Consider the following 24,894-nt stretch of genomic DNA (forward strand, 5'->3'; position numbering starts at 1 on the left):
ATAAGAACAAGAGTATAGAAATACAATTTATTTTTGCATATTCACCTTTTATCCTGTAATCTTTTTTTGTTTGTTTGTTTTTTTGTTGTGAGGCGAACCATAAGAGACTATGGACTTTATCCTGTAATCTCGATGAACTCATTTAATAGATCTAATAGGCTCTTTCTGTGGATTCTTTAGGATTTTCTATATACAAGATCATGCCATTTGCAAAATAGTTTTATATCTTTGCTTTTTCTAATGTGAACACCTTTTCTTTTTCTTTCTTAACATTGCTAAAATTTCCAGTACAATGTTAAATAGGAATACTGAGAGTAGACAACCTCATCTTGTTCCTGATCTTAGGTGGAAAGTATTTAGTCTTTCATCATTAAGTATGATGTTAGTTTTAACATCATTTAAATGTTAAGTTTAACATTTAACATCAAGTATGACACTAGTTTTAGTCTTTCTAGGAATTTTTCCATTTCACCTTTGTTGTCTAAATTCATTGATGTACAGTAGTTTATAATACTACCTTAGATTACCTTTTCATTTCTTTTTCTCTAGGTTCAATTAGTGTTGTTTCCTCTTTCATTCATGATTTTAGTCATTTGAATTTTCTTTTTCTCTTGTCAGTCCAGCTGAACTTTTGTTAATCTTTTTGAAGAATCAAATTTTTGTTTTGTTGATTTTCTCTATTGTTTTTCTGTTCTGTATTTTTATTTACTTCTGCTCTACTCTTTATTATATTTTTTCCTTTTTCATTGTGTTTAGTTTCTTCTTTTTATCACTTCTTATGATGAAGTTATTTACTTCAGCTTGTTCTTCTTCTTCTTTTTTTTTTTTTTTTAAGTAAACTGTAAGCCCAATGTGGGCTTGAACTCATGACCCCAAGATCAAGAGTCACATGTGCCACTGATGGAACCAGCCAGGCATCCCTCTTTCTTCTTTTTTTTTAAAACAGGCAACATACTCTAAGTTTCCACTGTAAGCATTGCTTTAGCTGCATCTCATATACTTTCTATGTCTTGTTTTCATTTTCATTCATCAGAAAGTATTTCATAATTTCTTTTTTTTTCTTCAATTCATTGGTTACTTAAGAGTGTATTGGGGGCACCTGGATGGCTCAGTCATTAAGTGTCTGCCTTTGGCTCAGGTCACGATGCCAGGGTCCTGGGATCGAGTCCTCCAGCCGGTTCCCTGCTCAGCAGGAATCCTGGTTCTCCCTCTCATACTCCCTCTGCTTGTGTTCCCTCTCTCACTGTGTCTCTGTCAAATAAACAAATAAAATCTTTAAAAAAAGTGTGTTATTTTTCATGTATTTCTGAATCTCTCAAACTCCTTTACTTCTTTTAAATTTCATTCCAGTGTGTTGAAACACATACTTCACGTGGTTTCAATCATTTAAATTTATTGGGACTTGTTTTGTGGCATAGCATATGGCCTACCCTGGAGAATATTCCATATACATTTGAGAAGAATGCATATTTGGCTGTTGTTGAGTGGAATGATTACAGATGTCAGTACTTGTTATTTGGTATTGCCTTTAACTCTTCCATTTCCTTGTTGATCTTCCTAGTTGTCTTATCTGTTACTAAGAGTGGGGTACAAAGTCTGTTATGTTGGTTATTAGTGCATATATGTTTATAATTTTTGCATCTAGTAACCATTTTTGTCTGACAGTCTATTTTGTTGTTAATATAGCCACTTCAGCTCTATTTAGTTACTGTTTCCATGGTATATATTTTTCCCATACTTTCCTTTTTTTTTTCCCCCTATTTCACCCATCGTCCTACAAACTTCCCCTCTGGCAACCACCAGTTTCTGTGTTTTAGAGTCTGGTTTTTGTCTCTTTTTTTTCCTTTGTTCATTTTTTGGTATCTTAAATTCCACATATGAATGAAATCATATGGTATTTGTCTTTCTTTAACTTACTATTTCACTTACCATTAAATCCTCCAGGTTCATCCATACTGCTACAAATGGCAAGATTTCATTCTTTTTTTATGGCTGAGTAACATATACCACATCATTACCCCTTTATCTACTGACAGATACTTGGGTTGCTTTCATAGCTTGGCTATTATAAATAATGGTGCAATAAACATATTGGTGCATTTATCTTTTCAAATTAGTGTTTTGTTTTCTTTGGATAAATGCACTGTAGTGGTATTTCTGTTGTTAATTTTTTTGAGAAACCCCATACCTTCATACTGATATCCAAATTGGTTGCACCAATTTGCATTTCCACCAATAGTGCAAGAAGGTTCCTTTCCTTCCACATCCTCACCAACTCTTGTTATTTCTTGTTTTTGATTTCAGCTATTCTGAGATATAAAGTGGTAACTCATTGTGGTTTTAATTTGCACACTCCTGATGATTAGTGATGTTGAGCATCTTTTCATGTGTCTATTGGTCATCTGTATGTCTTCTTTGGAAAAATGTCTGTTCATGTCATCTGCCCTTTTCTTAAAGTTTATTTATTTATTTTTTTTAAGTCATCTCTACACCCAATGTGGGGCTCAAACTCATGACCCTAAGATTAAGGGTTAAATGCTCTTCTGACTGAGCTAGTGAGGTACACCTCTTCTTCTCATTTTTAAACTGAATTAATTGGGGTTTTTGGTGTTGAGTTGGATAAATTCTTTATATATTTTGGATATTAATCCCTTTATATATTTTGGATATTAATCAATATCCCTTTGGATATTATATCCTTTGCAAATATATTCTCCCATACAGTAGGTTGCCTTTGGGTTTTGTCAATGCTTTCCTTTACTGTGTAGAACCTTCTTATTTTGGTATAGTCCCAATCAAAGAACTAACAAGATTTTTCATGGAATTAGAACAAATAATCCTAAAATTTGTATGGAACTAAAAATACCCTAAATAGCCAAAGCAATCTTGAAAAAGAACAAAAGTGAAGGTATCACAAGTCCAGACTTCAAGTTATATTACAAAACTGTAGTAATCAAAAAACTGTAGTAATCAAAACAGTATGGTACTGGCACAAAAATAGAAACAGATCAATGGAACAGAATAGAGCCCACAAATAATACCATGATTTTATAGTCAATTTTTGACAAAGGAGAAAAGAATATGTAAGGGGAAAATGATAGTCTCTTCAACAAATGACCTTAGGAAAACTGGAAAGCTAAACGCAAAAGAATGGAACTGGACCATTTTCTTACACCAGACACAGTATAAACTCAAAATGGATTAAAGATCTAAATTTAACACCTGAAACCATAAAGCTCTAAAAAGAAAACATGGGGAGTAATTTCCTCAACACCAGCTATAGTATCATTTTTCTAAATAGGTTTCCTCTGGCAAGAAACAAAAGCAAAATTAACAACAAAATATAAAGTTCCATCTTTTACTTTTAACCTATTTGTGTCTTTAAATCCAAAGTATGTCTCCTGAAGAGAGGGCCTTTAAAGAGTTAATGAAGATAAAACAAGTTCATATGTTTGGGCCCTAATCAACATGACTGGTATCTTTGTAAAATGAGATTAGGACACAGATAGGCACAGAACATATGAACATGAAGATGACCAGGTTCAAGAAGAGAGGTTTATGAAGGAACCAACCCCGCCAAAACTTTAATCTCAAACTTCTAGCTTCAAGAACTGTGAGAAAATAAATTTCTATTTTTGAAGCCAAAATAAATAATAAATTTATCTCTTGTAGATACTATATGGTGGGATTATGTTTTTTTAATTCATTCTGCAAATCTCTGTTGGAGTTTTTAATTTCTTATGTTTCAAGTAATTACCAATAACAGTATTTACATTCAACATTTGCCCATTTGCTTTCAATAGGTCACATAGCTGTTTTGTTCTGTATTCCTCTACTACTATCTTCTTTACTTCCTGCTCATACAAAGTATCAAGACCAAACAGAAAAAATCTTAAGATTTGCTTAGGTATTTCTGGGGCCTGCCAAAAGCCTGTACATGCAGGTAGTCCTCTGGGTTTACAGGAGCATGTTCGAGATTTTCAAAGTCTCCTACAGACATCGCATTCCTCATATTCAGCTGTTTTTGTTTATTAAGAGTTGCTCAGATTGTGACAAACCTTTGGTTAAACTCCCAAGTCTCAAAAAGTTGATCTTTTTGCCAGAGTTTTACTGAGTTAATGGAGGACTAGATTTTTGGACGTCCTTACTTTGCCATTTAAAAAGTGCTTTACATGTTCTTCGCAATACAGAAAGATAATGAAATTCATACCTGATACTGTGCATTTATCATTTCATACTGCATACAGACATGTTCCCTGAATTCATTATGTATGCATTTAAAAGGTAGTTTTTAAAAGGTTTTATGTTTTGCACATATCCTTAGTGGATTACTATATAGTGGCTATACTTTTTCACACTTAAAGTAACATTTTTTTTTCAATTATATCATAATAAAATAGGAAAAATTTTTAAAAGGTGCAATGTAGTCTCCTATTAACTAAAAAATGTGTTGTTCAATATGCTTTGAGAAATGAAACCAGTGAGTACACAGTGCTATGGGAACTAAAAGTTGAGGCAACTCCCCAAGCATGGTGGTAATGGGGAGAAAGCCCATGGATAGTGGAAGGTGGTCAGGGAAATCTTTCTAGTAGAGGTGGTTTGTAAGCTATCTTGAAGTTAGTCAAGTAAATATCGCCTGGAATAAAACAAGGGAGCTCCTAGGAATCAGGTGTTCCTCACAGAGCAAACAGTAAAAAGAGTAAAAGAGCAGTCTATTTGGGGCACTAAGTGTTGTTTCTGTATTGGTGCAGCAGAAAATGGTGGTAGTGAGGTATGGTTTAAGTTATCATATATGCATCATAGTTAAAACTATTAAAACTATTACAGTTTGGGTCAGTATAAGGAATAACAAAAGATAAAGGACTTCATTTCAATATTTGTTCTCTATTTTAATAAATAATAACTGTGAAGTAACCGTTAGATTCTAAAAAACAATGAAAATTGAAAACCTGAACATTCCCCTAAGAAAATTTTTTGTACTAAGACAATTCAATCTAGTTTATAGTTTTATATGTCCAAGTTGAAATATCCACTAGTTATCACTGAAAAGTTTGGAGGAGTAACAAATATATACTAGTCTTCTGAGAATAGCTGCTCATGTTGCCACAAGTTTATGCCATGTTGCAATGTCTTTTTACAGCAGCAATAACTTTTTTTTTTTAAAGATTTTATTTATTTATTTGACAGAGCAAGATCACAAATAGACAGAGAGGCAGGCAGAGAGAGAGAGAAGGAAGCAGGCTCCTGCTGAGCAAAGAGCCCGACGTGGGACTCGATCTCAGGACCCTGAGATCATGACCTGAGCCGAAGGCAGTGGCTTAACCCACTGAGCCACCCCGGCGCCCGAGCAGCAATAACTTTTTAATATCATTTAGCTGCATACCTAAAGGTGTCATACAATTATTCATTAATCCTTACTATGCTGCTCAGGAAATATAGAATATAAAAATACCTTAACTTACTTATTTTTAAAAACTATAATAATATATATGAAATCCCAATGCAGTTATTACATAAATCTCATATGACAGCTACCTCAGTTCCCTTCCATCGTTTTGCCTCTCTCCCTTTAGTAAACAACAACAACAACAAAAAGCTTTTGGTCATCCATCACAATTTTATATTTTCTGTATTCCTTATTTCTAAAGTGCACACACACATGTGCACACACATGCACATACTCTACCCACTCCCCCAAGAACATACATTCTTTTAAGATTAACTATGAATTGACCATAGAGTTGAGGGTCGATTTCTGGGCTCTCTATTCTGTTCCACTGGTCTATGTGTCTGTTTTTGTGCCAGTACCATGCTGTCTTGATGATGACAGCTTTGTAATAGAGCTTGAAGTCCGGAATTGTGATGCCACCAACTTTGACTTTGTTCTTCAATATTCCTTTGGCTATTCGAGGTCTTTTCTGGTGGGGGGAGGTGGGATTGGGAGAGGGGGAGGGGGCTATGGACATTGGGGAGGGGAGGCGAACCATAAGAGACTATGGACTCTGAAAAACAACCTGAGGGTTTTGAAGGGTCAGGGGTGGGAGGTTGGGGGAACAGGTGGTGGGTGATGGGGAGGGCACGTTTTGCATGGAGCACTGGGTGTTGTGCAAAAAGAATGAATACTGTTACGCTGAAAAAAAAATAAATAAATAGAAAAAAAAAAAAAAAAAAAAAAAAAAAAAAAAAAAAGATTAACTATGAAATGAGAAGAAAGAAATATCTGATTCATGTTGGCAATCGTTTTATAATTAGAATTGTTCTTTTTCTTCCCCCTGGTTCAAATAATCATGGGAAAAGGTTATGAAATAAAGAGTTTTGTTGAAGGAAAAGGTCCTTCTTCAGCCCTGTTCTTTGCAACAGTATATGTGACTAGCCACCATCATAGTTGTCCTGGCTTGCCTTCTGTTTCCCTATCCAAAACACTGAACAAACTGTTGATCTGGCAGGGTAGAAGTGATTATTAGTGACAATAATAGTAGTTCCATAAGTGACTCCTTCTGTATTTTGAATATAAAATGGTTCCTAAGTATTGGAGAGTAAGAAAATACAACAGCTGTGACTGCAAAAGCAGTCAACTTTCTGTCTTCCTGAACTTGAGACTCAATTTGAACACTTCTACATTACAAGTATGAACAAGCTGCAAATCTAATTTACAAGAACATTCTCTTCCTCTCTATGCTAAATTGCATGAGTTCTATTATTGTATTAAATCCAATATTCTGCTATTCTTCCTGTTTCTCACTTTCATCCTGTACTCCTAAAGTAGCAAAGTATAAAATACTTTAATAGTAGACCTGAGGAAATTTAGTAATAAGGCAGGTATAGGATTAACCTAGAATAAAAGGCTTTCATAAATTATTTGTCTTTATCTAACAACTCTGATCTAAGTATTGTTAACTCAAGCTTTTATCAACTCAGAACAACAAACAGCTGAAGAGTAACTCCAGTTATTTGCTGTTGTTGTTGTTGTTCCCATGACTAAAAGTTACTTCACTCCATATTTTTTCCTGGTCTTAGGGAATGCTCAGGAACATTTCATTACCAATGAATCTAGAAGTGTATCTTATAAAGGGAGGAAAGCATTACAATTCAACTCAACAAATACTTCTTCAATATAATGTTTAATACTGTGCTAAGTATTAATATAATTGTTCGTAAAGCAATAGCTATGTTTAAATGTATGCTATGTGTCACCAGTTTTACCTCTCACTAAATCCACGCAACAACCTAATGAGGTATATATGCTCATCTCCAAGTGGCAGGTAAATAAAATAAAATTATAAAACTAGTAGCTGGTGGTAGTAAATTTGAACGTAGAGCTAACCAGCTCCAAAGTCTGAATCCTCAAGTGTTATATGAAATCTTCCTAATGGTGTACTCACTGGCTTTACAATCTTTTTGGTGACATCAGGTGCATTTGAGGTCTAAATTTTTAAATTACAATTTTTAAAAGGGTAATACACATATATGATTCAAAAGTCAACACTGGGCCTAGAAGAACTGAAAATTGTACAGTAATAAATAGGTTTAGTATGCAGACCTTGATTTCAAGTATTTCAAGAAACTATTTCCTTGGCGAAATGGCTTATGGTCGGACTGAGGGAAGGAATGTATAAGATGAACTGGAATGTCTTGTTATATCAGAAAGCAAGGAAGTGATAAAAGAAATAGTGCTGGACACACTAAAAGAGACACAAGAGCCAGCTTGAAGAGGGTTCTACTGGCAAAATTTGGGACAGTATAAGCACTGAAATAATGAGAAATATAAGCCTATATAAACTGATATAAATTTATTTTTACTTTGGAGAGAAGTTTTTCTTTAGAGTAGAACACCAATAATAAATACAAAAGGAATAACAGAGTTAGAATGTCACTATTTGGCAAACAGCATAGCAATAACAGAATCAGGCCAAAAATATCAATATATGTTACAATTAGGTGAAAGCTTTGTAAGGAATAAGGTATCTCTCTGGCCTCAAATTGCCTCCCCTCAGAATTCTTATTAATTACATGGGAGAAAAAAGTAACTTTACAATGGAGAATCCTACCAACTACTACCTAAACCAAATAAAGATAACATCAACAGTAGCAGGATAACAAGACATTGAGGGCCTCCAAAGACAATTCACTTAGAAAAATACATCACTTTTGTGATATCTCTGCCAAAAGTTTGTAACCTGAATCTAATCCTGAGAAAATACTGGACAAATCCAACTGAGGGATATCTTTCAAAATATCTAGCCTATACTCTTTAAAAAACATCAAACACATGACAGAGAAATAATTCCAAAATAAAAGATCTAAGAGATATGACAAAAAAAAAATACAATGTATGATCCTGGCTTGAGGTAATGTTTTCAAAAAATGTACTCTAATTAGATGTTCTTTAAATTTCCTTTATATATAAGAAATTATAATTTTTAGTGTGATAATGATTTAAAAATAGTTTCTATGTTAAAGATACACACTGAAATATACATGGATATTTACAAATGAAATGATATGTCTGAGATTGACTTTAAAATAACGTAGTGAGGAGGTAGGGGCATCTATAGTTAGATGTGTCATCTATAATTGCTGGAGCTGGGTGATAAGTCTTAAGTTTCATTATTCTACTCTCTCTTCCTGTATATAACAAAAAGTTTTAAACAATCAATCCTATATAAAAATACATAATAGAGAAATCTCATTCCCATTCTTGACATTTCCATATTTCTTATCAACTCACCCCTTATAGGTAACCATTTTTTTAAAGATTTTATTTATTTATTTGAGAGAGAGAGAACACAAGCAGAGAGAGCAACAGAGGGAGAAGGATAAGCAGGCTCATGGGGCTTGATCCCAGGACTCTAAGATCATGATCTGAGCCAAAGGCAGATACTTAACTGAATGGGCTATCCAGGCACCCTGGTAAATATTTGTTACTGGTTTATTATTTAATCTTTCTGGTTTCTTCACAAAAATACAATGAAACATATTATATATAGGTCTTCCTGTTTTTCCAATCTTTCTACAAAAAGTAACATACAATACACAGTCCTCTATACTTTGTGCCTCCCTTTTCCCCCACTGCCATCTTTGTATCTCTATACTGGTATATGGGGTTTTATTTGTGTGTGTGTCTATGTGTGTTTCATTGTTTACTCAACTAATCCCTTATTATTGGACCATTGAGTTATTTCCAATTTGTATTTCCAACAATGCTACAAAAAATAACCTTGCATATTTTGCCACTTTTTATCTTTGTAGGTTTACCTGTAAAATAGATTACCAGAAGGGGAACTGCTTGTTCACTTGCTTGGTAAAATTTACCAAATTCTTCTTCCTCTCATGATTGATACATGAGAGTGTCTATTTCCCCATAGCCTTGCCAACTGAGTTATCAAACTTTTGGTCTTTTGTTCATCTGAAAGTGATAAATTGTGTCTCAGTACAGTTTTCACTTGCATTTTTCTTGTTATGGACAATATAAACTATTTCTGCTACTTTCCATGTCAGATGATAAGGAATTGTTACTGATTTATGTTTCCAGTGTTTCCAAGCTGTCAACTTATACACCTTAGACTCAGTTTTCTCTTTATGCATCTAGGAACTTACTTTTTCAACACTTTCTTATTCTTCCAGTGTCCTTAATATTCCCACCACTGTTTTCTTTCTAAGTTCCAGTATTTATCTTTTCCCCATTTTTTGGTTACTTATTTCATATAAACTGTATGATATAAAGGGGAGAACATGAAAAGTAACTCTCCTTCATATGCTGAACCTGATCATCCACCTCCAAAGTGAACCACATTCCTAGTTCCTTATGTATTCTTTCAATCACATTCTGTTCATAAGGAAGCATATATTTACATATTCAATTTTATAGATACATTCAAATGCCAAAACACTATTCAGTTAAGGTAACGGTAACTGCTTCAATAATTAAACACTGAAATCTCAGTGGTTTAACAAAACAAAAGGTTCGTTTACTTACATGTAACAGTCCTGTGTTCACTGAGTAGCCTTCCATGTGTGCTTCAAGAACCCAAGTTCTGCCACAGTCCAGAGTTTCAGAGTCTTCACTTCAGAAGCAAATGAGGGAAAATAAGACAGAAGACATAACTGCTTTTTAACCTTGCCCAGAAGTCAGATCACTCTGCACATACTCCAGTGGAAATAACAGTCACGTGGTCCTTTTAGATGCAAGGGAGGCTAGGAAATGTACTCCCTGGCTTGGCACTTACTTAAATTTATTCTTATGGAAGGATAGCATAAGTCTTTGGAGACAGTAACCTGTCTCTTGAGCATATTTCGTCACATTATTTTACTCCATGGTGTGTGTGTGTTTCATTTATCTTAGAAATGTTTCCAATAACTGATACAAGGCTGGTCCATTTAAAAACATTTTTAACGGCTGCATAGTACAGGCACTTCTCTGCCTCACATCTTTCACTTAAGCAGCATGACTACAACAAATACAGTATTTCTGCTATAACAGTTCTGTCTGAAACACCTGAGTCTCTGCAAAATTAGGCTGCTGAGAAATATGTTGGAGAATTATCCTTAAGAAAGAGAGCTTGCATGGGGCGCCTGGGTGGCTCAGTGGTTTAGGCTGCTGCCTTCGGCTCAGGTCATGATCTCAGGGTCCTGGGATCGAGTCCCGCATCAGGCTCTCTGCTTGGCAGGGAGCCTGCTTCCCTCTCACTCTCTCTGCCTGCCTCTCTGCCTACTTGTATCTCTCTCTGTCAAATAAATAAATAAAATCTTTAAAATAGATCCTTTAAAAAAAAAAATTAAGAAAGAGAGCTTGCAGACTTGAAGACTAAGTTAGTTCCCCCTCTCTTCAGCTTGTTGGTATTTCTCTTAATCGATTTGTAAGAGCTCTTTATGTATTAACATTATCTTTTATCTGTAATATAGAATTATAAATACTTTCCCACAGTTTAGAGTTGGTCTTTTTACTCTGTTTATGTTTTACTGTTTTTTTGTTGTTCTTATTGTTGTTTTTTTTTGTTTGTTTGTTTTGTTTTTTAAAGGGTGAAGACAGAAGGCGAGAGGCAGAGAATGTAAAGCAGGCTCCATGCCCAGCACAGAGCCCAGTGCCTGGCTCCATCTCATAACCCTGAGATCATGGTCTGAGCCAAAATCAAGAGATAGACTCTTAACCAACTGAGCCACCCAGGCACCCCTTATGGTGTCATGGAATTTTTTCTTTTCTTTTTTATTTAGTCAATAATCTTTTCCATTATGACTTTTGAGGTTTGTGTCCTTGTTTCTGTAATTTAAAAAAAAAATTCCCAAGTTTTTTCTAGTACTTTTATGTTTTCATTTTTTCAAGATTAAATCTTTGCTCTATAAGGTGTGAGATATGAGGAAGAACCCAATATTTCATATGTATACAAACGGCTAACCAGCTGTCACAACATCATTTATTATGGAATAATCCACTTTTTTCAAATTAATCAAACAACACCTTTATTATATGCTAAATTTCCAGAAGTCTATTTCTATACTTTCCATTTAATCAATTGATCTGCTTGTCTATTCATGAGTTCTTACCCCACTATTTAAATCAAGTTAGCTTTATACTATCTTTAACATCTGAGTGGGATTGTCTCTCCTCATCATGCTACTTTTGAAGAATTTTCTGGATTATTACTTGTTTGTTTTCTCATATAAACTATAGAGAATAAAAGCAGCTTGGCTAATTCCAAAAATTACCTAAAAAGAATCTGTATGTATCTCTTACTGTCTCTTCTTTATCCTCTTTTTCGGTTCATAATAAGATTTCTTTTTTTTTTTTTAAGACTTTTTTATTTTAGAGAGAGCATGCGGATCAGCGTGGGGTCGGGGAGAGGGAAAAGCAGACTCCCCACTGACCAGGAAGCCTGGTGCAGGACTCAATCCTAGGACCCTGGGATCATGACCTGAACCAAAGACAGACATTTAACTGAGAGAGTCACCCAGGTGCCCCATAATAAGACTTCTATTTTCCTCTTCTTAACACTAAAACTTTAAACTTTTTATTTATTTAAAAAGTTATTTCGAGAGAGAGCGAGAGAGCGTGGGAACACAGAGGGGCAGAGGGAGAGTGTGTCCTAAGTAAACTCCCTGCTGAGTGCAGAGTCTGATGGAGGGCTTGATCTCAGGACCCTGAGATCATAACCTGAGCCAAAATGAAGAGTTGGACACTTAACAACGCAGGCACCCCTAAAACTCTAATCTTTTATTTAAAGATTTTATTTACTAATCAGAGACAGAGAGACAGAAAAGCAGGGGGAGTGTCAGGGAGAGGGAGAAGCAGGCTCCCCACTGATTAAGGGGCTGGATGCAGGACTCGAGCCCAGGACCCTGGGATCACGACCTGAGCAGAAGGCAGGCACTTAACTGACTGAGCCACCCAGGCGCCTGTAAACTCTAATCTTTTAAAAGCTTGATATCACTATCATTAAACAGAAAAGTAATCAAGACTCTCTTAATTGCTATATCCAGTAGGCTCTGCCTCTTTGAAGTTTTAGTTATTGTAACCATTTACCCTTTCTTGAAATGCTCTCCTTTGTTTCTATGTCTGCTTCATTTAGATACTTAGCACCCCTCTCTCACTACTTTTCTCTATCTCTCTCATATCAGAAGTGTCACCAAAAAACATTCTGTGTTTCTATTTCCCTTGGTATACTATTTCTCTTAAAGATATATAAAGATATATACATGTATAGTCAATTCTTATCTAGCTCTAAGGCCAATTACCACTAAAATTCTATCTCTAGTTCTGAGCACCTAAAAAGTACATGCCATATGTTAGATATGAAATAAATACTTAATAAATGAACAAAAGAGCAACAATGCTATATTTCCAAATTCTGGTTAAAAATTTCAGGTGAGAAGCCCTTTAATTATCAACATATCAACATATAAAATACTTGTATATGTAGAAGAAATAGTTGCCCTGAATCTTACATTGGTCAAACCATAGGAACACTAATTTATTCTGGGCACAGCATTTTTCAGGAGAGGCAGTGACCAATTAAAGTGAAACCAAAGAAGGGAACTTGACAAGACTTACATTACAAGGGGATATGTTGAAGTTAGGATGCTTAGTCATCAGAAGGGATGATGAAAGACATAAAGGTCCTAAAATATATGAAGAGCCTTGAGGGCTGGGAAGAGGGAGGAGAATATGGCACCATTTAGTTACTTCACAGAAGAACTAATGACAAAGTTATAGAGAAACAAAGTTCAAGAAGAATTTTTTAAAATTAGAGTTGTACCAACAAAAAAATAATAGGCAGATTCTAAAAAGTAGTGGGTTCCCTGTCTCTAATCTCTCTCAATTTCAATTTTCTGATCCGTAAAATATGGATGATTACTATACACCTACATTAAACAGTTACAGTGAGTACTAAAAAGGATAAACTATATTACCACTCGATATAGTTCCTGGTTCAAGACAGACATTCAAATAATATTAGCTCTTTTAAAACGAGATCATCATTTTTATGAATTAGTTAATTTCACCATTGAGACAGAAGAAGATTATTCCCAACTAAGATTTTGTTTGTGGTCTAAAATAGAATTTATCGTATTTTATTATGAAATGTCCATATTATTATTTGTTCTTATAGGCTCCACACCTCAGTCCTTTTTAGTTTCTTGTTTCCTCATTCTCCAAACCAGTCATTCATCAAGTCTCTTCCATTCCAATCAATCGCCCTGGTTCTTCTTTCATATTCTTTTAAACCTTCCTTTCTTTTCCTGTGTCATTACTATAATTCTGGCTGTTGACTTTCTGAACCTGACCTGTAGCAACACCCTCACACTAAGTCTTCTGGTCTGTGAACCATCCTAACCATTTTGTCACATCAAACTTTTCTAACATATCCTTTCCCTTCTCAAAATCTGATGACTTCCAATGTTGATTTAAAGCACAAAAAATTTGCATAATGAAAAACCTTCTATAATCCCTAATTCATTAGTATTATTTTCATCATTCTCCCATTAATCCCTTTCTTCATTTAAATGAACAGTGCTTTGGTATATACCCACCAAATCTGATACTACTAAATAATCCCTTTTTTTGTGTATACCTGTATTTCAAAGTCTAGCTCAAGTAGCATCTCCTCCACAGGCTTTGACCATTAAAGAAGGAAGAAATCCCAACCCACTCTGAGGATATGTGATACTGTCAAGATCACTCACTCAGAATCTTCTTTTTTGTTTGGCAGTTATGTAAATGTCCTATGATAATTTTGCATTTTAAGATCCTATAGCAGTGTTGTAGGGGCACCTGGGTGGCTCAGGGGTTAAAGCCTCTGTCTTCCTCTCAGGTCATGATCCCAGAGTTCTGGGATGGTGCCTGCTTCCCCGTGTCTCTCTCTCTGCCTGCCTTTCTGCCTACTTGTGATCTCTGTCTGTCAAATAAATAAATACAATCTTTAAAAAAAAAAAAAGGCCCTATAGCAGTGTTGTTACAGAATTTATAAAAGTTGAAAGTTGTATAGGACTCTCTACAGTGATAGAAATATTCTATATCTGTGCTGTCCAATAGAATGGCCACTAGTCCCATGTGACTATTGAGCATCTAAGATGTGGGTAATGGTTATATTAAAAAGTGTGGTCCTGGAGGGCAATAAATTTGTTTCCTAGTCTTAGATTTACTGAGAGATAACTATGTTTCAGGTCCCATTTAAGCAATTTATATGTATTATTTCATTTATACTTTTCTATTATTATCATTCTGTTTTTCAGATAAGTAAATTGAGTCCCGCAAAGGTTAAGTAACTTGCTTAAAGCCCTAAATCTTTGGGATTAAGAAATAATGAGGCTTATCCACAGAATACTGAAGTTAGAATATTAGAAAATATGGGATGGAGCTTAGTAAACTATACTTTACCTTCTTTTGGTCTCCCTTATGATACCTCGCATATCACCTTGTACATAGTGATTATATCTGAATCAGTTGTACATGTAATTACAGATTACATGTAATCTGTCCTTGTACATAATGTGTTTCTAAAAATTGGAATGTTCATTAAATATGCAAAAATGGTACCGTAAAAGCAAACTGTGATAATATACACACAATGGAGTATTACCCAAGAATAAAAAGGAATGAAGTACTGATGCATGTTACAATACAGCTGACCAATAAACATTATGATTTGTGAAAGAAGCCAGTCACAAAAGACTGCATATCATATGATTCCTTTTATATGAAACATCTAGAATAGATAAATCCATAGAGACAAAAAGTATATTAGGGCTAAGAGGCCTGGGAGAGTCAGGGGAAAATGGGGAGTGTTTTTTTTTTTTTTTTCCTGGGGTGATATAAACATCCTAAGATTGATTGTGGTGATAATTGCATAACTGATTATATTCAAAACCACTGAATTATATATGGAAAATGGGAGAATTTCGTGGTATAAGAATGATATCTCAATAATTCTGTTTAAAAGAGTGGAACCATTGTTTTGTGTTTATTAAAGGGGTCTATTCCTAAGAGCTAAATACAGGTTATGAAATATCTAGAATTATAGCCTTGCTTTTTAGCATAATCTTTGACAGAAATATTTCTAATATATTTAAGAGTAAAGTGAAATAAAAATGTGGTTTTCAAAATTGTTTTTTCAGGAATGGACAAAAGAAATCTTTTTAGAAATTCAGTAAAACAAAAATAATCTGGAGCTGCCCTGATTGAAGCCGAGTGGGGATTCAGACCTCTTCCACTCAGACTCCTGAACTTCTTCAATATTGGCATCTAAGGAACCTCTACAGGGTTTGGGAAAGAAGAATTTGAAAGTTGCAGCAAAAGTAACACAAATAATTGAATAAATACACAATGAAGTAAAAACTCTGCAAGTTGAAGTATTTGCTGCCCAGCAGGGTACCACCATGTCATTAATAGCTCAGAATTGTCTTATGTTTGTAATATACAGATGTAAGAATTCTATTTAGTAAATTTGAGTTCTGCTTCTGAGATTAGATTTAGGGCATGTTGTTTAAAAGTGTGACTTGGTCTAAAGTCAAGATTTACCTCTAATTTATGTTTGTTTTTTCTTACCTACTTGGATTAGGGGGACTTTTGAATTTTGTTTGTAACAAAAAGAAAAAATATGTAAACATCCCAAAACTAAAAAACAGATGCCCTACTTTTGTGACAGTAGGAAGGCTGCATTCCTAGAGCAATACTACTTACTCAGTCAGTAAGAAAAAAGGGGCAATTTTTAACTCCATGTACTTATATAATTATGTAACTCACTTCTTCTTGGATGGCTTAACACCTAAAATTTATTATTATTTAATTATATATGACATGTTATATCATACTTTAATTATACCAAAATCAGAACTGACAATTTCTTTCCCTCAAATTAAATATATCTTAAATACATTTAAAGGTAAAGAGGAATGAAACTGTGGTTTTTCCAAGTTGTTTTTTCAGGGGTGGACGACAGAAGTTATTTTGGCAAGAAAATAAAGCAGAGAAATCCTCTCAATGTCCACAATTTCTACTGAATTCTAAATCACCAGATTGCTATCTACCTTTAAAAACAAATCATAGACTCTCTACATTTATAGTTCCTGTACAAGACATGATCCTTCCCTCCTCAGAAATGTCTTTGGGATCTCCTTCCTTTCTTTTTCCAAAGCTACCAAATTTCTCTTGAATAAAGTCTACTTCTCTCATCTTTTCTAGTTACTGCTATTAGAAGAGTTCTCAAGTGCTATTTCTATTCTGATTTTCTTACCCCAAAACGTAAAATTGTTCTCTATAAATCAAATTCTTCTCAATCTCTGTGACAGTTAATTTTACATGTCAACTTGACTGGGCCATGCGGTACCCAAATTATGTGGTCAAACATTCTCTTAGTGTTTCTATGAGGCGGTTTTGGATGAGATTAATATTTAAATCAGTAAACTGAATAAAGCAATTGGACTCCAAAATGTGGGTGACTTTCATCTAACTAGTTGCAGGTCTGAAGGGAACAGAATCTGACTCTCTCCCACTAAGAGAGAATTCTGCCTGATGACGCTCAAACTGTAGTATCAGGTCTTTCTGATTAAAAGCCTTTGAATTAGAACAGCTCTGCAGATTTTAGACTTGCCAGCCTTCATAATCACAAGGAACACAGATAAATCAATGTAAATCTTTCAATCAATCAATCATCTATCTAACATGACTCTATCCTATTGGTTCTGTTTCTCTGGAGAACCCTAATACACTATTAAAATTCTGTAGTCTCATTTCACCAGCTCATTTCTTATTTGACATCAACAGACTCTCCACTCCACTGAATCAAATCTATTTGTCATTTTCTACATAATTTGTACAATTCCATCTAAATGCTTTTATTAAGTAACTGACATATCTCCGTACCACCTATATTTGCTTTTCACATATTTCTCTCCAGCTAGGCTATTAAGCACTTGAGAATAGGAGTCTCTACAGGGTGGAGGGTTTTGGGGGGTAGGGAGGGAAAAAAATGAAACAAGATGGGATCGAGAGGGAGACAATCCATAAGATACTCTTAATCTCATGAAACAAACTGAGGATTGCTGGGGGATGGGGGTTAGGGATAGGGTGGCTTGGTTATAGACATTGGGGAGGGTATGTGCTATGGTGAGTGCTGTGAAATGTGTAAGCCTGATGATTCACAGACCTGTGCCCTTGGGGCAAATAAGACATTATATGTTAATAAAAAAAAAGAATAGAAGCCTTTATTTTCTTTACTTTTTCCAAAGAAATATTAACAAGGACTAATCATGTGAAGTGCAGTGTGTATATATATACATAACACATATATATACCTTAAGACATAAATATATGTATATATAAAATTTATCTCTTCAAGTTTGGCACAAAATTTAATTTGTTTTTGACTTAGAAAAATCACACTTCGGGTTAAAACTGATTGTCATTTATAAGTATTCTTCTTCCATATTCATTTCACTCTGTTGTAACACAGAACAAAGTTATAGGAAAATTTTAGCCTAGATAATTTAAGACTACAATTGATGGAATGTTTCAATGTTGGGATGAAATGCATACTTTACTCTGTATTTTTCAAACTCAGTTATATTGCTTTGCTAAAAGTAAATAGTACCTCCAGGACACCATCTGGTAAAAATCTCTGTGGATTAACCCAGAAAAGGAAGTGAATGAATTTTTATATATTGAATAGTTGTGGTTGCAAAACTGCAGTAAAAATATGTTTTCAATGCACTAGTGTAAGTGAGACTTTAGCTACTTCATCTGATTTGATCCAAAAGGCTTGGAATATTTAAGGCCATATCTCATCAACAGGGGAAAGTAGGGGTGTTTTCTTTTCTAGCATTCCTAGGGCTTGGAAGAAAAAAAATCCAGGAAATTGAAGTCCATAAGCTAGAAAATATAAATTGGGTCTTTTAGAAATCATTCATTAAAAACTAACATGCAGTTCCTTAATAATAAGATATTTCCGAAAAGTCTGAGACTGTCTACAACAATTAGATGAGACCCAACAATGTTATTGTGTGCATTTCTGCCAATCCAAAATGGTCAATTTAGTTTTTACCTTTTTTTTTTTTTTTTTTAAATAATGTGATGTCCAAGACTTGATCTAGTACAATGACTAGAGCAATGGAACTTCCCCTCACTCCTCTAGGGAATCCATTCCAGAGACTAATAGATTTCACTGTCAGGAAACATTTCCCAGATTCAGTCTTAAAATTTCCGTTACTTAATTTCATCCCATTATTTGACTATAAGCCCCTTATTGTACCCTTAAAAAAGACTTGGCTTCCATGATGTTTACATCTTTCAAATATTTGTGAAATGTTATCATAACTGGACTCAAAGATGGACAAATATATATTTTGTTATTTTAATATTTTTCTTCAAGTTAAAGTCTAAAGTCTATTACGAATTTAATTTCTAGTTTGGGCGCTACTCAATTTACTTGAGGTATTTACACCTTGAACTGGTATTCATGTTATGATCTCAGCAGCACCATTTAAGTTACTTTTATCTTTGAGCCATATGACATAAAGCTTTTGCATATACAGACTAAAATCTCATTGACTGATTTTACTCTCATATTGCATTACAAGATCATATATAATATGCTACCCACTATCATCTCAAAGTCTCTTGGTATTACTGCTTTCCAAGTACTATATATCCTGCCAATTGAATGGCTGTGTTTCTGATTATTTTTCCCCAGATGTATTAGCTACATTTTTCCAGGTTGAATCACATTTCATTTCCTGCCCATATTTCTAACCACTTTAGGTCCCTTTTATCTGCCCTCACTGGTTTTGTCAACACTATTCAATTTAGTATCATCTGTAAATTTAATTAACATGATGTGTATCCTCTCTTATAAATCATTAATGAAGTTTTTCTACAATGACTTGTTTATTTTTTAAAATCCTAATGCTGCTTCATGTCTATAGTCTTGCTATAGTCTTAAGAATGTACCACTTTTTGCCACTTAATATTTATTTCATTATTTTAGGACTGGCTGAGGGTAGACTAACAACAGAATCATACCCAGGGTCACTGCTTTTTTTAAATATTAATGTTAAATTACCATTTTGTCATTTTTCTAAAGATTAACAATGCTTTTGCAGCCACTTTTCTACCCTTCTGCAGTTGCTACATTTCCTAAATGTGGTCTAACACCATGGAAGCCTCACTATGATGTTCTCATGTCCACAATGTAAAATTATCAAAGATCTCTTATTCCAAATTCTGTTGTGCAAGGAGTTTAAATTTTAGATACTAATTTACCATGACAATATTCTATTAAATTATAAAAATTAATTTAGAATGTTTCTATTTTAAGTATTTTGGAATTGCTAACTTGAACCAGTTCATGGTTCATATGAACTGAGCAACACTATTTTGTTCCTCCTTTACATTTATAACTGTGATTCCTTTTTAATTTATTGGTTATTTAAAATGATTTTGTTGTACTAAAACCTATTTTTAATTATATTTTTGGGAGGAAATATATCAGACTTTGTCTTTTAAATACATAATATTAGAAACAACATGTACAACATACTCACTACCCAGATTAAAAAAAGCTACTACCGGGAATACTAACAGTTATTGGTATACAGGTTTTTTTTTTTTCCTTCTCCCTTAGGGTAACTACTTCTGTGAATTTTATGAAAAGAGTTTATCTTTTTTGTTTATACAATTATATATGTATCCTTTTGGCTAAGAGGTATTTTTCTTCAAAAACAGAACACCGCGTGCATTTTAGTTATCAATTTTCATCTTATATTAATTCATTCTTTTTTTTTCCCCCTAAGTATTTTACTTCTCCCACATGGATATCTTAACATACATCCTCAAAAATCTTGGAAGAAAGCCTACATTTCTTTCCTTCTTTTTCCCCTTAACCTAAATCCCTAGTGTTAGCTTTGCACACAACTTTCTTTCCTTAATTTTTTAATCCATCCCTCTTAACTTACTCATTTTTGGACAGGTCATGTGTGTGTGTGTGTGATGCCTCTTTTTCACTTAGGAGTGTATCCACATTCTTATATTACTTATTATGGCCTAATTAGGGCTTGCAACTAGGTCTGATTTTATATACTTGAGCTAATAAGAAGATCCCTCAACTTGCTTTTCAGCCAAGTCTTATATTTCAATATATTTAAGGGATTAGAAAATTCATGTGGATACTAAGCATAAGAACCATATTTATTCTCTAACAAATTTAAACTTCTACTCTTTTTAGTTATCAAAATTTTCTTTCCATCCATATTTGGTTCCATCTTAATTTCTACTTCTTAACTCTCTATGTGATAACTTTAACATATTTCTATCTTTTAAACCAATCATCCTTAATTGTATTAGTATGACACAGTAAAAAGTTGATCTAGGGTGTTGTCATATTTGCTAATTATCTTGTTATTGCTTAAAAATGATGTGCTCCACTGGATGTGGTGTAAAAACAACGAATTCTGTTATGTTGAAAAGAAATAAAAAAAAAAAAAAAGAAAGCAAGAAAAAAAAAGAGAAAAAAATTATGTGCTCAATTATTTAGAAAATGATTTGTATTATAAACATTTGGTTTACAACAGAAAAAAATTGGAAACTAGTAATTATGATTCTAGCTAAATGAAATATAAGTGTAATCTTACAATGGAATACTTGGAACTGAATTAAAATTTGTGATTACCAATTTTACTCCCTGTGAGAGCCCCTTTGCCCAGTAATACCTGGGTTATAGAATCAACCACCTTGGGAGGTCCACACAGTTGAGTAACAAATACAAGTTTACAAAAACCAAGCTATCACATTTTCATCTCACAGAGGGACTGTCCCATAAGAGGGATAATTCTGTGGTACCATTAGCTACCCATGGGATCAAGCTAAGGCTAGACTTCTTTTTTTTTCTTAAATTTGTTTATTTACAGCATAACAGTGTTCATTGTTTTGGCATCACACCCAGTGCTCCATGCAGTACGTGCCCTCCCTATTACCCACCACCTGGTTCCTCAACCTCCCCCCCCCCGCCACCCCTTCAAAACCCTCTGGTTGTTTTTCAGAGTCCATAGTCTCTCATGGTTCATCTCCCCTTCCAGTTTCCCTCAGACTTCTTTTGAAACGATACTTTGCCTATATTCTTTCCTCTGCCCTTTCTTGCTTTCCTCCCATTCTTTTGAAAAGTACTCTCTTAATAAATCACCACGCACTAATCTCTTTCTTAAGCTCTACTTTCTTGAGGTGCTTCTCTTCTCATCTAAGAGAACTGATGACAGAAGTGGTCCCAGAAAGTACCTCTAAGGGAGAGATTCTAGAGTTGATTCACTCACAACTGGCAGGCTATTAATAAGGACAAAATTAGTAGTCAGTGATTTCTAGTGTACTGTAGTAGTGTAAATGCTAAGACTTCCACCTGGGTGAACTGAGATGGAATTCATGCAGAAAATAATTGACTGGCTGGCTTGTACAGTATCTCCAGATATTGTACAACAGTAGATGAGATTTCAGGGATGGAGCCATCGAGACACAGAAGATAACTGAAGTTAAGGATGTCAAGAAACTACGTGATTATGTTATCAGAGAGGGGATCTCCAATGAGTATATTGATGGCATCTAAAATAAGAAAATAATGTGAAATTAGGGGAAAAAGACCATCAGCCATCAACTAAACCATTAGTTAACATAGAAAACTAACTTAGAGACTGGTAGATAACAACAAGAAAGCAAGATAGATTGTTCAAAGATAACTGTGTTAGAGGATTATTTTCAGCAGAAGTTAGAAGAGTGTTGGGTTATAAGCAGCAAAAAGGAACCTGAACAATACTGAACAACCAACGTTACAGAAATGTGGATGTATAATGAAGAAGACAAAGTAGTTTTCACTCAGGAGGGTTCTACGGGTAATCAAATTCTTAGGGTAGCTCCAAACGTGAAACCGGTGCAAGAATAACTCTATGAAAAGGCTGTAGACCTAAGGTAATTTTTTCTTATAGGACAAGTTCTACAGGGCACAATGGAAAGGTTGTGGAGGAGCAAGAGCATTGAAAGATCATGAGACCAAGCACAGAGCATTACTTATATGAAAGTTTAAGATAAAAGAAAGGACTATGACAGGAGTTAGTATTTGGGTTCATGACCAAGAATGACAAAAATATGGAACATGATGGAATTAAGGAATGTTTGGGAAAATAAAAAATGCCTGGTATTATAGAAGGTAGTTCAGATTTAATATCCCATTACAATTCTTTGTGGTGGATTAAAAAAAAAAAAAAGACCGAAAAGCTAAATAATTTTCTCAAGGATGTACAGATATTAAAGGTAGGAGTAATGATTTTTACTTAGTTCTGCCTAGATCTACACTCTGTACTTTTATTATTAGACCCAACAGATGTTTATGCTTCCTGAAGCAAATTTAGTAGGAATTGTTTAGGTTGAGTCCTCAAGTTAATTGAAGAAGACCTGATTAGCAGACAATATCCACATGGATTGTGTTAGATCCCCAACAAAGGAATCCAAGTCCTGATATACTAGAAAAGAGGAGTTCATTTCCTAGACTTTTCTGTCTTGGTAGAAGTAACAACAGGGGTGCCTGGGTGGCTCAGTCATTAAGCGTCTGCCTTGGGCTCAGGTCATTATCCCAGGGTCCTGGGATCTGGTCCCAGATCCCGGTCCCTGCTCGGAGGGGAGTCTGTTCTCTCTCTCCCACTCCCCCTGCTTGTGTTCCTTCTCTCATTGTGTCTCTCTGTCAAATAAATAAAGTCTTAAAAAAAAAAAAAAGAAAGAAAGAAATATCAACAGTACCTAAAGGGTAGAAGAGCTTTCTTAATGGAGCTGGTTGTCATGTAGATTGGGGGCTTGGAAAATTAATCCAGAGAAAAGTCAAAAGTCATTGGCTCTCAAGAAAGACCCTTAGTCACCTTGTGGCATCAAACGAATATTGAAGCTACAAGAAATATGTGCTTTAACTTTTTAGTTAATTGAAAAACTGAAAAATTAAAATTTCACTTTGTGTGTTATTAAGACTACTTTGTATTCTCTGCTGTTTCATTTGTACATCCATTAGAAGTTGCCAAGGGCTTAGGAAAGCAGATAAAAAACAAATTAATCAGTTTTCCTACATCCAACATCTTTGTTTTGGGGAAAAAATGTAAAACATTTGCCCTGTGATGACTTATTATGTTTTATTTGAAAAATTCCTCTCATATATAAAATCTTTATATTATTTAGCATAGATTGTGTACACACACACACACACAACTTAAAAATGCAGCTAGTCACAGTATCATTTAGAACAAATAATTTCTACCTTCTTTAAGAACAAACTAAGAGTTGAGACAAGTATGCAGGCTTCTTTCTATCTGGTCAATGGCAAAAGGGCAAACCCCAGCACACTGTTTCACCATATTAATTTTTAAAGTCCAATTAAAGGTAACATCTATAACCTTTCTTCTGTTGTGTTTGCCAAATATTTTAAAACATTAAACAAAGTGCTGATTGCAAGAGAAGACCAAAGCTCTTGCTGCTACACTCTGCCAGTGATAAAATCTTTGTCCCTAGGGGACTTGGTAAATATTTAGACATACGAAACAATGTATATTGCATAAAAGTTCATTATTCCAAGGACTTTTTAATCCAAATATAGCCTGATATTATTATTAGCTCTAATTTCATTGCCTCCTATAAAAGCACAGGCATCAGATTCTGAAATGAGAATTTTAAACAAAAAACCTGAAATAGTTTAAAACTGAAGAAAACTGCTTTAATGAAAATTGTTACATATTCTTAACTATTCATCAATTTGTATATCCTCATAATTTATTTCTAGGAACAAGAGCTTTGTATACTTGGTTCAGGTAGGATAAGGCTATGGATTCTACTATACCCACATATATGTCTTACTATCTACCTTATCTATAACTAACTGTGTCACTTGGGGCTCTTCTAGTTAGAAGTGACCAAAACTACCTCAAATTAGCTTAGCAAAATGAGGAATTTACTAAAATGCTACTGGGATATCTTACTGAGTCCAAGAAAGAATTGTATAAAATGAAGGACAAAGACACAGTTAGAACTTGTACAGGTTTTTTTTCTCATATCCCATCTTTCATCATGGGCCAGCTTAATCCTCTATATCACTGTGGTCCAACTTTTCCCACATAAAGTAAACATGGCTGTCTAGAGCAAGGGAATTGTATGTTTCACAGCTTCAATCTTAGTCTTTCAATCTCAAACCTGAAATTCGTAGGGAAGATTCTCACTGGTCAAACTAATGAGCCATGTGTCTATTCTTGGGCATATTAAGTCTGCTGATGTATGTTGAGACCTACGTCCAGGCTGGGAAAATAGTTAAATATCCCTAATGTGCACACTTGGGACCAAGAGATGTGTTGAACATTAGAATGGAAAGAGAAAGTTCCAGAAAAGATATGCTA

Source organism: Meles meles, chromosome 19 (assembly GCF_922984935.1).
Source record: "Meles meles chromosome 19, mMelMel3.1 paternal haplotype, whole genome shotgun sequence".
Classification (NCBI taxonomy): domain Eukaryota; kingdom Metazoa; phylum Chordata; class Mammalia; order Carnivora; family Mustelidae; genus Meles; species Meles meles.